This window comes from Carcharhinus amblyrhynchos, chromosome 11 (assembly GCF_965287045.1).
Source record: "Carcharhinus amblyrhynchos chromosome 11, sCarAmb.v2.hapA, whole genome shotgun sequence".
NCBI classification, from domain to species: Eukaryota; Metazoa; Chordata; class Chondrichthyes; order Carcharhiniformes; family Carcharhinidae; genus Carcharhinus; species Carcharhinus amblyrhynchos.
In genome coordinates this window covers 48,937,551-48,953,064 of record NC_137334.1, presented here as the reverse complement: position 1 = coordinate 48,953,064, position 15,514 = coordinate 48,937,551, and the positions used below count along the sequence as shown (strand labels likewise).

The 15,514-nt window shown below is 39.6% G+C and overlaps 1 protein-coding gene across 5 annotated transcripts in view; it reads left to right on the top strand.

Annotated features, from left to right (window-relative positions):
- tlk1a (tousled-like kinase 1a) overlaps positions 1 to 15,514 on the top strand; it is a 162,570-nt gene that overhangs the window by 59,628 nt on the left and 87,428 nt on the right. The window lies entirely within an intron of this gene.

Genomic DNA, 15,514 nt, shown 5'->3' with positions numbered 1-15,514 from the left:
TTTAGATTCAGCAGTTTTTGGGAGAGCAAGGCAAGATTTCCTGTTCCTTACTAATTCCAATCATGGTCACGGTATTCGCAGATTGCCTGGACCTTTTTTGATTTAATTTCTTAATATCTTCTTCTTTGCTCTCTCTTGGCACCTTGCTGAAGATTTTTCTGAGCTCTTTGAGATTCTGCACACAAAATGGCCATTTACAACCCGTCTTTAAACAGTTCCAGAACTTAAGGCTGCTACCCCATTTGTCAAATCATGCTGCCATATTAGGTATTGGATTAGCATGGGGACATCCCATTCATTTTCTTTTAGCTGAGGTAATGCATCGTCTAAATGTCTTAGCCATTCACATAAATGGCTCTCATTCTCCCAGGTTTAAGGAAATGGGAAAGAGCTAGTCACATTCCAAGGGAAGCCATTATTAGTTTCAGTTTACCTATGTGGAAATGCACAAATGTGTTTACATGTCTGGATATGTTTTCCTATAATCTATTTAAAGCTTTCTGGAAGCTTGACCACGTTGAAGCTGACTTTGTTTAGCAGCCACCTTCCAGGCTTTTTGTGTCCGTTTAAAAAGGAAGATTAGTTTTTTTTCCACAAAAAATTATCAGGGCTATTCATTTGTGATGCAGAAAAAACTTTCTAGGCAGAAGTGCATCAATTAGGTTCCTTCTGTGTTTTTAATATCCAGTTACAAACACACAAATAGGTCTCAAGCTTCATGGTGCAATCTTGGTGTTGAAATAGAGCACATCAAAATATCATGCGTGATAATGGCTACCCTGATCAGATCATTGTTTGCTGTATATTGTGTAACGCATGGGCCTAAGGATGCCACTTCTGGTCTGAAAAGTGCCCAGTCTACCGCGGATTACTTTGGACAGATAAGGTTTCTCAAAACTTTGTACAATCAAAGTTATCCCTTTCACGCTGTTACTTTGCACTAGCAACACAATTGGTATTCACAACACTGCACTAATGGGATGCTGTCGTCTGGCCAAAAAGATATTATTCCCTTACTACGAATGAGAAATGTGGCATATGAATGTCAGTGCCAGTGTGATGCCAGCAAGATAGGCTGTACATCCCAGCGGCTGGCAGATCATATCAAACAACTCTTCCTGCTGTTTGCAACAAGCAAAATACACACTGTAGCTAACCAGTCTTTGCTTAAAAAACTCAAAATAATATTCTGACGTTAGGTATGACTCTGTGATTGGGCAATACTTGTTGAACAATCCTGATTGTAATTCTTAGCACAATTTAATGTTATCGGTCAGATTCAGTGTGGGACACATACATGATTATCCAACTCGTGGCCAATGCCATCTCTGACCTTAAGACGGTTCTGCTGTGATCTGATGGCACTTGTGGTCTCGAGGAGGTGCAGATTTTCAATGAACTGCTGTCTGAGCATACCCCTGCTGGGATGGAATTTCACACTGACCCCCAAGCTCTGACCTCTTGCGAGGGAGTCGGGCCTCACAACAGGAGCTGTGTTGTAGAAATGCCTTTGGTGCCCTTTGGCACTGCATAGAAGGTTTTTCTGAATGCGCTGCTGCTGCACACACTTCATTTCCTTGTCCTTGCCCAGTGCCCTGTTGCCGTCTGGTGGAGGAAGACATCGGTGGTGGTGCCTCTTCATGGGAGTCCTCCTGCTTGCCGTTGAGAACCTCTGGTGGAGGGTGTGGCATGCAGTAGTCCCATACAATGGCAGGATGTGCCGGTTCATGGGCTAACAAGCTGTCTGCGTTTTTCTGCAGCCTTGTGTAATCCTTGGACCACCTACATGTAAGTTTTAATGGACTGTACCTCCTTTTCTGTTATTTGGAAAACCTTTTATTACAGTTTTCTTTGCACTTCTCTCCCACGGTCCTGATTTATGGGCACGCAGTGTGGAGAGGGGTGGGGAAGGAGGAGGGCCTCTTCCTGGACTGGCCAAACAAGTCCAGGCAGTGGGCAATGGATGTAGTCATCTGACCCAACTGTCTGCCTAGCTACCGTGACTAAATTTGTGGCTGAATGCCCTTGGAGTGGGAGCACGTGGTGTCTGCCAGCAGCATCATGATGCATGCCTGGTGCACACTGGGTGTTTTATTGACCTGTTCAAAGTTTATTTTACGATTTGATTTTGTTTAATGCAGTACCCTTTTAAGGGCTGCTTGTTTTATTGCCCTCAGTTTGTTTAGTTTAATTGGTTCAACCCAAAATAGTACCCCATGCCGGAACCTATATATAAAGACAGAAAGAACCTGCCTTTTTCAACAAAAAGACTTGGACAGCCATTTCTTGGTTTATTCCCTGTGGCAATACCTTGATTGGCCAGAGTTCACTTACCTGGTTTGAATTTGAACAAAAGCTTGGCAGTAAACTTTTCCCTGGTGCATTCTCCATGTCTCTACTAATCAGAGTCCACTTGCCAACCAAACAGTGCTCTCTTCTTGTGCAGTCTAATTTGTTATTCCCCTTACTATTGGTATTCTTGTGACCTGTCCTGACAGTGCAACACAATTTTGTTTCTGGTTAGTTTTTAATTGTGGAAACCAAATTGAAATGTATTTTTGAGTGGGAGTGATGAAGTGGTAGACCAGTATCATCCCAACAGTAATTCTGAAAAACATGATGCATAGTTTGTATTTGAGACAGACTCACTAACCCATGTGTATTACGCATTTTAAACTAATATTTAAGTGTAGTTTGCAAAATATAAATTTACTGTTAAGATATTTTGGAAACTCTGGATAGGACAAATGAGCATTTTCTTCAGATATCTAAATTAGATTCAGTGGTAAAGGTGCTGTTGTTCAGCATCGACCCCAGAGAAAGTTGCTGCAACAATGTGACGATATCAGTGGTGGTGATTTCCCCTTGATGGCAGTTTGAGTGGCATGGAGTCAAGGGTATCTCCAGGTATCTAGCAGTAGTGATGGCTTCAGATAGGGCAAGCAGCCAATCCCATTCATGTGTTCTCTCCAGCAACATACCTGAAAGTTAAAAAAACACTGTCTCCTTTTAAAGTGCACTGAAATTTCACTTTGAATTAAAATTTTAACTAAGCAATTTAAATGATTGGGACAAATAAATGAAATTAAAGTCAGAGTTGAAGTGCTGATAAATCCCATTTTTCTATAGTACCGTTTTACTGGAAATGCCGGTTTTATGGAATGTCAGTGATTGAGTTTTAAACTGACAGTTACACGTGCTGTGGCACTGGCTTATTCTCCTCAAACACGTGAAATCACTTGAACACAGACCTCCGTGTTCAATAATCAACACATTTATTTCCCGTGCCCTCCAATGTTAATATCTTTGTGCGTTTTACAATATTTCTACAGGTGAACTACACTAGTTTTAAAGAAATTTTTTTTTACAGAAAGAACATGGCCCTGACCCATTTTGTAAAAATGGAATTCACCTGTAGAAGCAAATATTTAAAAATATTATTTCAAAAAAATGAATTTGTTTTATTATAATGGGAAAATGTGACATTCCGTAACAATGATTTTAGGTTTTCAAGGCCAATATTTTCAATAGAAATTATGAAATTAGTACGCCATTTAAAAAATTGTACCTCGTTCAACAGTGTTACCTTTTCAGGATTCTGATTTTTTGTTTTAAATGAGACTAAGTAGAAAAGAGGCAAGTTCTTGTCACTTCACAAATTTCTATTTAATTACAGCCTGGGTGGCCTTCCACAGCATACTCTTTGAGAAGGCATAGAATCACTGATTGCAAATTCAGGATTTTCACTTTGAACTGAGCATGTGCAAACTCTAGAAATTACCATCAGTTTTTGAGGACCAAAGTTGGCTTAAAATTATACAAATAAGGGAACATTAGAAATCTGAAGTAGAGTCAAGATGCTGGAATGGTATTGCAGATACCTGATAGGTATAAGATTCAAACATCGCATGAACTTGTATTGTAATGGATACTGATTAAACCAGCTGTTTATTTCCACAATTCTTAATTTGTAAAAGCTAAAATATACAGAGTTAACTTTTATCTTATCATAGTGTTCTGACACACTGGTAAGCTTTGTTTTATTTTCAGGATCCTATCTATTTATGCTCACAACTGAATTCAGTTAATGCCATCAGTAACTGTCTGCCAAAGTTAACATTGACCTCACTAAAACAGGTCTAGATTTTCAGTTCTTCAGGGAATAAAGGGATTTGGCAGGTGGGAATGTGGAGCCTAAAGATCAGCCATGATCATATTGAATTGCAGAGTAGAAGTGAGGGGCCATGTGGTCTACTCCTGCTCCTATTTCTTATCTTCTTTACAAGCAAAATATTAGAACATTTTTTTTCCCAGCAAGTTGAAACCTAGATAGAGTGCAAAGATATACCACAGGTAAATGGGAAACAGTATTGTACAATTTGAAACAATTGACACATTTTGAAGCAAAAAAACTCTGCAAAGTAGTACTGTCTATCTCTTCTGAGCTTGGTAATTGGCTTCCTGTTGCTTTAAATTGAAGGTGTTTTCTTCAAGATAATTTATGTTAGTGCTCCATTGGCTGCATCAGGGGAACAACAAAGCTCAGGTTTTCACCCATATATACCCCGCGTTGTAGTTTTTACAATTTGGCCTACACTGTGATGGAAAAATCAGAACGTAAAGACTTACTGGTATTTTCCAAAACTGATCGTTTTGCATACGTCTAAGCTATCTTAACAGGACCTGGAAGTTTTGTGAAAAATTGATTTTTTGCTTGCCTAGAGAATTATTTCTAATCGGAAAAGCCTCCAAAAAATTAAAGAAAACATTTTTAAAAGTAGACTGGGAAAATTAGAACATTATTGTGGAGTAGAGAAAATTATTGTTTCTCCTTTTTATTTATCTTTAAGTCTCTGATATAATTACAAATGTTTATTTTCTTATGTTTTGTGCTAATTCATCAACTGGCCAGGCCAATCCCCATTTGCCTAAAAGAGACACAAATTAATTAGTAGAACCAGGATGTGGAACTGAGCCACGACAGATCAGCCATGATCTTATTGAATGGCGGGGCAGGCTCGAAGGGCTAGATGGCCTACTCCTGCTCCTATTTCTTATGTTCTTATGTTAATAAAACCATGAAATAGCAAATCTAGCAGCGGGGCTTGCTTCACAAGGATAAATCAGGAAGTCGCGTTATTTGTATAGAACTTAATTTCGACTGTACTTGGAAGACAGAACCATGTATAGTACGCACTATAGAAGGACTAAAGAAGGTACAGAAAAGACTTTCAAGGATAATACCAGAACTGAGAGATTAGATTGTAACTTTTGGAAACAGTGAACAAACTGGGACCTTTTAGAAAAGAGACGGTTTCGTGGAAACCTGATGGAAGCCTTTAAAATGATGATTTCGGTTCCATAGCATGAACTGGATTCAAAACTGGGGTCTAAGTAAAGGCATAAATATAAGGTATTCATTTTTCGAGTAAAACTACTTTACCCAAAAATGGTTATAACGTGGAACTCGTTACCACAAAAATCAGTTGAAGCAAATGGCACCAGTGCATTTAAGCTAGACAGTGACCCAGATCTTCCAGACAGAAGGCGAATAAAGGATCGGTTAGCCAACAGGAAGCAAGGAGGGATAAATGGCCCTGTTTTGCACTGGCAAGCTGTAAGGATTGCCACAAATATTGGTACTGGGGCCTCAACTGTCTACACTACATCAGTGACTTGGATGAAGAGATCTAATGTACGGTAGCTAATTTGCAGATGACATCAAGATCAGTAGGAGTGTAAGTTGTCGAGGGGAGGCAGAGACTCTGCGAAAGGATATGGACAGGTCAAGTATGTGGCAAATAATTTAGCTGATAGGAGTACAATTTAGGAAAATGTGAATTTGTCCACTTTGGAAAGAAGAATAGAAAAGTAATATACTGTTTAAGTAGAGAAAGATTGCAGAACTTGATGATACAGAAAGACCCAGGTGTTCTGTAAATGAATCACTAAAATTTAATATTTGGGTACAACAGCTGACCAAGTGGAGGAACTGCACCTCATCTTCCGATTGGGCTGAACATTGAGCTCGAAACTTCAGATCATGAACTCTCCTCTCCACCTTCACCCCGATTCCATTTATCTTATTTCATTTTGTTTCTTCTTTTCATCTCATTTGTCCATTTTTATCACCCTTTTTTCTCACTTCTATTTCTCCACCTCTCCATTCCAGCTCTCATTGCCCACCTCCCTTCAGGGCAACTGCCATAATCCTCAGGCAGGCCCTTTACCATCTGTATCTCTGTTCTGCCACTCACACATTCTGAACACTTGATGGACACTTTTAGCACTTTCCCCAGTTGCCTTCATCATTGTTTACATTCCCTTTTTCCAATTATATCTACTTTTTCAAGCCCCCTTTGGATCTTGTGTTTCAATAAAATCATTTTACAGTCTTGTAAATGCAATGGTTATAGGGTCTTATCTGCTAATTTTTCCTTTAAAGACTACCCATTTATTTCAGGAATCAACCCAATGAACCTTCTGAGAGCAACCTTCAATGTTAATATATCCCTCAAGTAAAGGGACTAAAGCTGTATGGGGTTCTCCAGATGTTGTCTCACCAAAGCCCTGTATAGTTGTAGCAAGATTTCTCTAATGTTATACTCTCTTCCCTTTTCACAAAATGCCAGCATTCCATGTGCTTTATCTGCTGCACCTAGTTGCTAACTTTTTGTGATTCTTATGTTAGGAGACTTTGACCCTTTTGTACCACAGCATTGTGCCATTCCTCCCATTTAAATAATTATTCTGCTTTCCAGTTCTTTGTGCCAAAATGACCAATTTCACATTTTTCTACTTTATACTCCAGCTACTAGATTTTTGCCCACTCATTTTGATCTTTCTGCATCTCTTTGCAAATTGTGTTCTCAGAACTTGTTTTCTTACCTATCTTTGTATCAGCTGTAATACACTCACTGCCTTCCCTCAGTCGTCATCATTGCATTCCAGGCTTATCCTGGAATAATGAGCAATTTTAGCACATAAGGCTCGGACAAGGTAGTGTTTTACGTGGTCCAGCCAAATCTGGCAGTAAATGACTAAAGTTGTCTGCCATATCCTTCCAAGACTTTAGAAAGTGGAAATGAGGGCCATACAATGGTGAACGGCCAGGGTGAGAAAGCATAATTGTTTTATTGGGCCTAGGTGAGGGTGTGGTTAAGTAAATCTGTAGCTGTAGAAATATTATGGTGAATACAGGACCAAACGCTCAGTAATTGAAAGTGCAGTTGAAAATGAATTGAGTGGTAACTCTTTCCAGGGACAGATACGAAAGGAAGTGGCAGGGAAATGTTGGTCGTGATTGATGGCCTTATTGTTAATTGATACAATAAGAATGCTAAGACTACATGAAATGGTAAGATAAGGTGTGAATATGGGAGAATTTACATGAAGGGGAAGAGGGCAGTGAACTTAGAAGAGAGAACGCACGTTGAGATGGAAGTTGAAATCCATGAGTATGAAGATGTTTGGAGTGTAGGCTGAGGGAGGACCGTTCAGATGATTATTTTGAAAGATGAAAAAGTGGTGGAACTGAGATGCTCTATGGAGAAGAAAGTGCCGGAGGAGTAGGGGGTTAGGCCAAGGTGTGACCTTATAATGAGCGCTACTCATACTATGCCACAATGAGTGGTGTAAGATCATCACTCCTCTTGTCAGGTTTCCATCATGGCTATAATGTCACTGCAATCACTCATAACGTTAATGGATGGTAAAGGCCTTGTTTACAATTTAATGACCATTCCGGAGGAGGCTGAAATAGTTGATCTAGCAGAATCCATAGGGTCAGCAGTGGGAGGAATGAGTTGGACAGGAAAAAGAATGCTAATGTTAGCCCCCTACAGGTGTACTGGATGGAAAGGTTGACAGGAGAATGGGATGGGGCAATTTGGGTTGTAAAGGATATCAAAAAAAGCACAGGGAAGCTCCAGGCTTTTCTAATAGGGAACCAAGCTTGGGATGGTGGCAACAGAGCAGGAAGACTTAAGTATCTAATAGATTGGGGTTGAGAATTGGGAGGGCGGTTGGGGGAGCATATAGAGGTATGATAATAGTACGTAGGATGGGTAAAGAGAGAAGTTGAAAATGAGTAAAAACTTTTTAACTTGCACTCATCAGGACTGACGTAAGAGTAGCAAATTTCAAAGGGGTCAACAATTCATACTACATGACAAGAGGTGTTGATTGGTTGGCAAGTTGGCTGTGATTGCCAACCAACTCACGTCCCTTTTGCATAATACGTTGTTGTTCTGTTTGAAATTTGGCATTCTTGCATAGATCTTGATGAGTGCAAGACTAAAAACTTTGACAGCATTCCTCTCTCAAGCAATACTTAAGTTAAAAAGAGCCAAAGTGGAAATAGGTTGCATTCATGTCCTGCATGTTACCTAAAATGAGTGCTTGGAGAGCTCCGGTTAAATATGTTTTAGTTGCATAAAGTTTACAATATGTGAAAATATCATAAATGGGTTGCGATAGGATACAGTTACCAAATATTCCAGGTTGTATTCTTGTTCTTTGTAGTAGTCAAACACTACTACACAGATATAGCTCATGAACTTATTCATATCAATAAATTGACAGTCTTTTAAATAACACTTGTTAGTGTCAATCAAAGCTTGAATACAAATTCTGCAACTTTAACTGGGGCTTTCCTTGAAATTTCTGTTTAGCTGGCTGCTTCCTCCTACTTTCATTTGAACTTGCTCCTGTCCTGATGCACTGTCACCCATTTTTTCCCCCTACTGTCATTTAATAAGTGGTCCTTGCGTTATATATGTCCTGTACTGGTGTTTTGTGAGTGGAGTGCAGGGGATGAGCATCCACCAGTTTTGCTGAATGCTGTTCCTTGAAAACACTTAGGAAAACATGAGTCTTTCAAAAAATGTTTAAAAAGACAGCTCTAAGCTGACAGCTTTGACAAAGGGTCATCTCGACTTGAAACGTTAGCTCTTTTCTGTCCTGACAAATGCTGCCAGACCTGCTGAGATTTTCCAGCATTTTCCTTTTTTGGTAAGCGTGCATCTTTCTCTGTAGCAAAAGCAACAAAGATTTCTGTGCCAGATTGGGACTCCTGAGCCACACCAGATCATGCACAAGAGTTCTTCAGCACCATGCAAGCCATTATTTTATGAGATGGAAGGTTGACACAACATAAGTGCTTTTGGTTTGAAGAGTTTAGATATTGCCAAGCAAATAGACAATCATCTTCCCAGACTATGAATCATTGAAAATGCAAATGCAAGTGGCGATGGTCTTTGGTACAAGTCTTATCATTAGAATATTTCATGGTGTAAGAATAGCTAAAGGCTTGACAAGAGATCATTATTCACCCAAAATCGAGAGTTGCTCATTAAGGTGACATGATAACTGCAAATGATTAGTACTCTTGCAGCAGCCACGTTCAGTGTATTTATATTGGAAACTTCCTCCGTATTGAACTTTGTGTTTGTACGTGTGAAGTAGTATTCAGCTATTCTGTTGCTTCCTGGTTAGCACGGACCAAAGTGTACTGAGAAAAATGCATCATTACTTCAAAGATGAAATCTCTTTTGCTACACCTGCCTCAACATCTTCCCTTCCTGTTCCTTAGTGTGCCTTTAGCTATCCTTTTGCAATGTACAACTTTTAAAATTGCTGAACTTTTGTTTATGGGCCTGCAGCACAGCGCAACTTCTATCCAGGGAACATTGACTGTGCAAAATCTTACAAGACTTGTACTGTGTCTCCAGTGCAAGGTGTGATTATGCACCTTTCAGTTGTACTACATTTTTGGTCCTGAACAGAATGTGAAACCCAATAAGTCTGCAGAGGTTATGCTCCTGCTTTGCAATGTATTGGTTGACCATGCATTGAATCCCATGTAGAATTTTGGCTGCTTGAAAAAGGATATACATGTATTGGGAATGGTGCAAAGATATGTGATAAAATAATCTCCCATCTGTGAAGAGGCTGATCAGTGAAAAAAGACTGAAATGACTTGAGCTTTGCAGTTCAGAGGGAAACATCATTATATTGTCTGTCTGGCACGAGGCTGGTTCTTGGGTCCAGCTTTACAGTTCTCATGACAAGTACATTAAAGAATGCGAAGGGATGGGAGAATACCTAATTGAGATCTCTGCAGTATTAAACAGTATGAATAATGAACTCATAACTTCCTTACTTTTTGTATCTTATTCCTCTTTATTTATAAAGCCCAGGATCCCATATTTTGGCTTGATCTGCCAGCTTTAGTAATTTGTGCATTATACCCAGGTTTCTCTGCTACTGTATCCACTTTAGAATTGTACCCCTAAGATTATAATTAATTTCAGTCATGGGCTCTACCTCAGATCCTGCCCTTCAGTTTCAAGACTTAGCTTTACACTCCCTCCATACACTAGCCCGGACCCTAATTCTTGCCAGCCTCAGACTTGGCTCCACACAATTAACTGCAACCACAGGTAAGGCAAGTTAGAACTATTTTATCATCAATCTGGCTTTATCTCATGAATAAAATGTGACAAATAGATAGCATTCATAGATCATACCATTTTTAAAACTTAATTTGCATAATTCATAATCTGGAGAAGACACTTGTATGTAAGACGTGACTGGGTTTCGTATCTTTGCCATGCTCTCATTTTGTTTGTGCAAGAATTACTGGGTTTTCGTCAGGGGCAGATATCTTGGCTGTTTGTTTCTTTTTTATTCCTAGCCCAGAGGTGCTAATCCCAAATGTACAGTTTGAAGAAGTGCATTTGTTTAAAGTAACTTTAGGCTTTCCATAGCCATGTGAGCTCTGCCATCTTTGGTGTAAAGACTTGAGAGCAATAGCCATTTCATCTGTCCTCCTCTGGCTTGTCTGCCCTGACTGAGCTGGGAAAAGATGACCTTTTGGGAGCTTGGTACAGTGAAACCTCGATTTTGCGCACCCCCATTTAGTGTGAATTTGGATGTAACCCAATGAATCATTGGGCCCTTTTTGTTTTGCTCCTTCTGGGGAACTGAAAAGTTTTTGGTGAGTTAATTTTGTGTTTTCTTAGATCAAAATGGAACAAACTGCTAGAAAAAGAAAATCTTTTTCTGTGAAAGATAAGCTTCACACACTCAACATGATCAACCCTAAAAGCATTCTAGATTTCGTTCGCAGCCAGTGAAATGCTACGTTCAAACAAGGAAAACTTTTTTAAACAATAAACTTGTTTTGTTTATTAAAAATCTTCACTAAAAATTAATTTGTTTTAATTTCTACTGTAACAACAGTGATTTATTCACGGAATTCTTTAATTAAAAGGTAATTTACTTGCCAGATGGTAAACATGCAAAAAAAGGGTCAAATAGGGTGATTAATAGGGTTGTTTTAGAATGTTAAGTCAACATTGGGTCAGTTTGAACACTGATTTTCTTGAACCCCAATTTAGCACGACCCTGCTTTTTTTGCGATAGCATTTTATGGACCCCAACCATCGCGTTATAACGGGTCCGCACTGTATCTGATATCCAAACTGTATGACCTGTCCAAAGTAGCTGATGGCAGATGATCGATCATAAGTTCAATGCTTATGATGCCTGCTTATGAGAGGATACTGATGTTGGTGTCCACCTCCCATTTAATATGCAAGATCTTCCATAGGCAGCGTTGCTGGCATGACTCCTGTGTTGAAGATCATGACATCAAAACTGAAACCAAAATCAAGGGATACCATGTAATTGTGATCCCTTTCTTACTGTATAGAGCTGAAACATGGATCACGTATCGGAAGCACTATACTGGCTGATCTGGTTCTTTATCTCATTGCTCCTGCTTGAACTTCTGTTGCCGCCTTCAAGACTAGACTCAATTCCATGATGGTCTGCATAGGCGCTCTTCAGCATCTTTTTCCTCACCTCCTTGGAAATAAGACACTAGTTCCTTTGTACGAGATGCTAACTTGGACATTCACTTCATCCCTGTAAGCCCAATACAGTCTTATAATAATGAGTGCCCTTGATGGCATTCCTTTCATCACTACTTTTTGCAGCACTTAGAGAGTTATATCCTTTTGCGTAGTTTGCTTGATCTGAGTGAGACACTTGCCTCTTATTCAATGACTCTGCTGGATTGATGATTTCCAGAGCATGTTGTGCTGTTGCTTTGTGTTGAATCTGGAAGATTTCACACTTTGCATTAGTATCAGTAACATTCTTCAAAGGGAGTGCAGCTCATGACAGTATGTTGGCAATGTACGTCTGCTTCCCCTACTCAAACGTCACTTCCAAACAATACCTCTGCAAATAGAGGTAGATAAAAGTGATCTGAGAACAATGCTTTGAAATAGCTTGTGGTCAGATTCCACTGTCACTTTGCTCTCTCCCAAAAAGGGACTAATTAAAATGCTAACAAGCAAAGACAATAGCTAGCACTTTTTCTCAATTTGTGCATAATATTGCTCAGTTTGAGTTAATTCTCTGGATGCCAAGACAGCTGGCTATCCATTTTGCATGAAGATTCCTCCAAGTACTGATTCATGGATATGACACTGCCATCATACATGTAGGGTTCATAAGTAACATTAATAAAGGACTCAAAGTGGGTTCTTGAGGCTTCCAAAATTTCACCAGGCTGGTTTTCTGTTCTTTGGTGAGGTTTAGGGAATGCAATAAGCTCTTGCTAATACTGATAAGAATTGCTACCCAATTTTGTTCAGGTTTCTTAACTCTGGCAATTTCATATTTTAAGTACAGTAAGAAGTCTGACAACACCAGGTTTAAGTCCAACCAATTTATTTGATAGTAAACTCACAAGCTTTCAGGGTTTGCCCTTCGTCAGGTGAATGGAGAATTCTGGCCTCAGACAGAGCATGTAACAGCACAGACAGTTTACAGATTACTGATTAGAATGCAAGTCTTTACAACTAACCTGCTATTCAAGTCTTAAAGATGCCGACAACGTGAGTGGAAAGAGCACATGACAAAGGGCAAACGCCGAAACCTTGTGAGTTTACTATCAAATAAATTGGTTGGACTTAAACCTGGTGTTGTCAGACTTCTTACTAAAAATGTGAAATTGCCAGAGTTAAGAAACCTGAACAAAATTGGGTAGCAACTCTTATCAGTTACCCCAGTCCAACACTGGCATCTCCACATCAATTTCGTATTTTGCCATTGAGACTGGACAGACTTCCAATTTATTTTCAAATCTGCCTTTGTGTATTGGAGTAGGTACTACAATGAGAGCAGAAGCTATTTCATCCACCGTTTGGAACATATACTGCACTCTGGTGATTCTGATGAATAAGGTCCAGTGGATCAAACCTTCCTGGTCAGTTAGATTTAGTACTTTTTTAAAAAAAAAGAAAAGCTACAGCACAGAAGGCAGCCATGCCAGCCCAAGGACATTCAGGTGCCTTTTCTAATCCCATCTTCCTGCACCTAGCCCATAGCACTGGAACTTATAACACTTAAGGTGCAGAGCTTAGGGTCCCTGCCTCCACCATCAACGTGGGCAGCAAGTTCTAGATGCCCACTAACCTCTATGTAAAAAGCCTTCCTGATGTCCCCTGTATACCTTCTGCCCCTTATCTTGATCCTAGGGGATATAGAATCAAGGTAAGTGTTCAAGAGAATTCTCCACCAAGGAAAACAATTTTACCCTGTCCACTTTATATCTTCCTCTCATAATTTTGTACATCTCAGTCAACTCATCCCTCAACTGCCTTTGTTCCAAGGAAAATAATACCAATCTATCCAGTCTGTCCTCATGGCTAACTTTTCTAGTCCTGGCAACATAAATCTTCTGTGTATTCTCTCTAGAACAATTGCGTCAATTCCTGTAATGTGGTAACCAGAACTGCACACATTATTCCAGTTGTGGCCTCAATGTTTTATATAATTCCGACACATTACCCTTACTTTTATATCCTGTATCTTTGTTAATGAATGAGAGCATTCCATATGCCTTCTTTACAACCCTTGTCTAATTGAACTGCTGCCTTTAGGAACCTGTGTACTTGCGCAGCAAGATCTCTCACTTCATCTACACCTTTTAGCATGAGTACTTCCTAAAACTGTTTGGCCTCCCTAAATGCATGTCATCTCACTACTTCTGTGTTAAAATATATGCCACTTTACCACCCACTGTACCAACTCATCTACATCTTTTTGGAGATTATAGTATCCTCTATACTGTCTACTAATAGGCCAATCTTTGTTGTCTGCAAAATTTCCAATCGTCTCCTCCCCACGTTCATGTCCAAATCATTACTATGTAACACAAATAGGAAGGGCCCCAACTGAACCCTGTGGAACACCATGTAGGCTTTTTTGTGGGACTTTGTCAAATGTCTTGATAAAACCCATGTACACAACATCCACTGTACCACCTTCAGCAATCCTTCTTGCCACTTTTCCCATCAAATTTGAGAGGCAAGGTCTTCCTATAACAACTCCATGCTGGTCATCATGTCTAATCCATGCTTTTCTATATGACAGTTAATCCTATCTTTCTCTCAGGATTGATTCTACTAATTTGCCTACCACCGATTGTAAGACTAACTGGCCTATAATTGTTTGGCATTTCCTTCAATCCTTTGCTAAACAATAGAACTAAGTTGCATTTCTCCAGTCCTCTGATACCTGCCCTGTACATAATGAGGATTAGAAAATCATCCTCTGAGTAATCTGATATCTCTTCCCTGATCTCCTTCAGCAGACTTGGAATCAGTCCATCTGGCATCAACTTTCAAGGACTACAATCCTTTGAGTACTTCCTCTCCTTTTATCATTATTTTGTTCAACATCAATGTTCCTCCTGGATGACTCTGTTTGCATCATCCCTTCCCTTTGTAAACACAGAACAAAATATTCATTTTAAAACCCTTCCCACAACCTCTGCATCGACGCACAAGTTCCCTCCTTCATCTCTGATCAGTCCCACTTTTCCTTAACTAGATTTTAACCATTAATATATTGGTAAAGCATCTTTGGGTTTTCTCTAACGTTGCTTTTTTTTATGTTGTCATTTCTTTAAATCCTTTTTTCCTTCATCCCTGCACTTGCTATATTCACCTAGGCTATCTGCAGTGCTTATTTCTTTGTATTTATTGTATGCTTTCTTTTTCTGTTTGATAATCCCCTTATTCCTCTTGACAGCCAGGGGTGGAGGGGTCTAGATTTGGCAATACCACTCTTATTTTTGGAGGGGACATGCCTGCTTTGTACAATCAGGATCTTGCTTTTTAGTGCTTCCCACTGGTTTTCCATTGATTATCCTCTAGTGGTGCTGTCCAGTTCACCTCAGCCAAGTTCCTTTTCGTTCTTGCAAAACTTGCCTTGCTCCTGTTTTATCTCTGTCCTCATATATGGTAATGCTGAAGCTAACTGAATTGTGATCACTATCCCCAATATGGTTGCCAACTATCACTTTGCCCACTTGCACTTCTTCGCTCCTGATACTAAGTCCAGAATTGCATCTCCTCTCATTCAGTTTGTCACTGGTTGCAAAATTTTCCTGAATGCACTGCATGAATTTTTCTGCCTCAGTGCCCTTTATTTT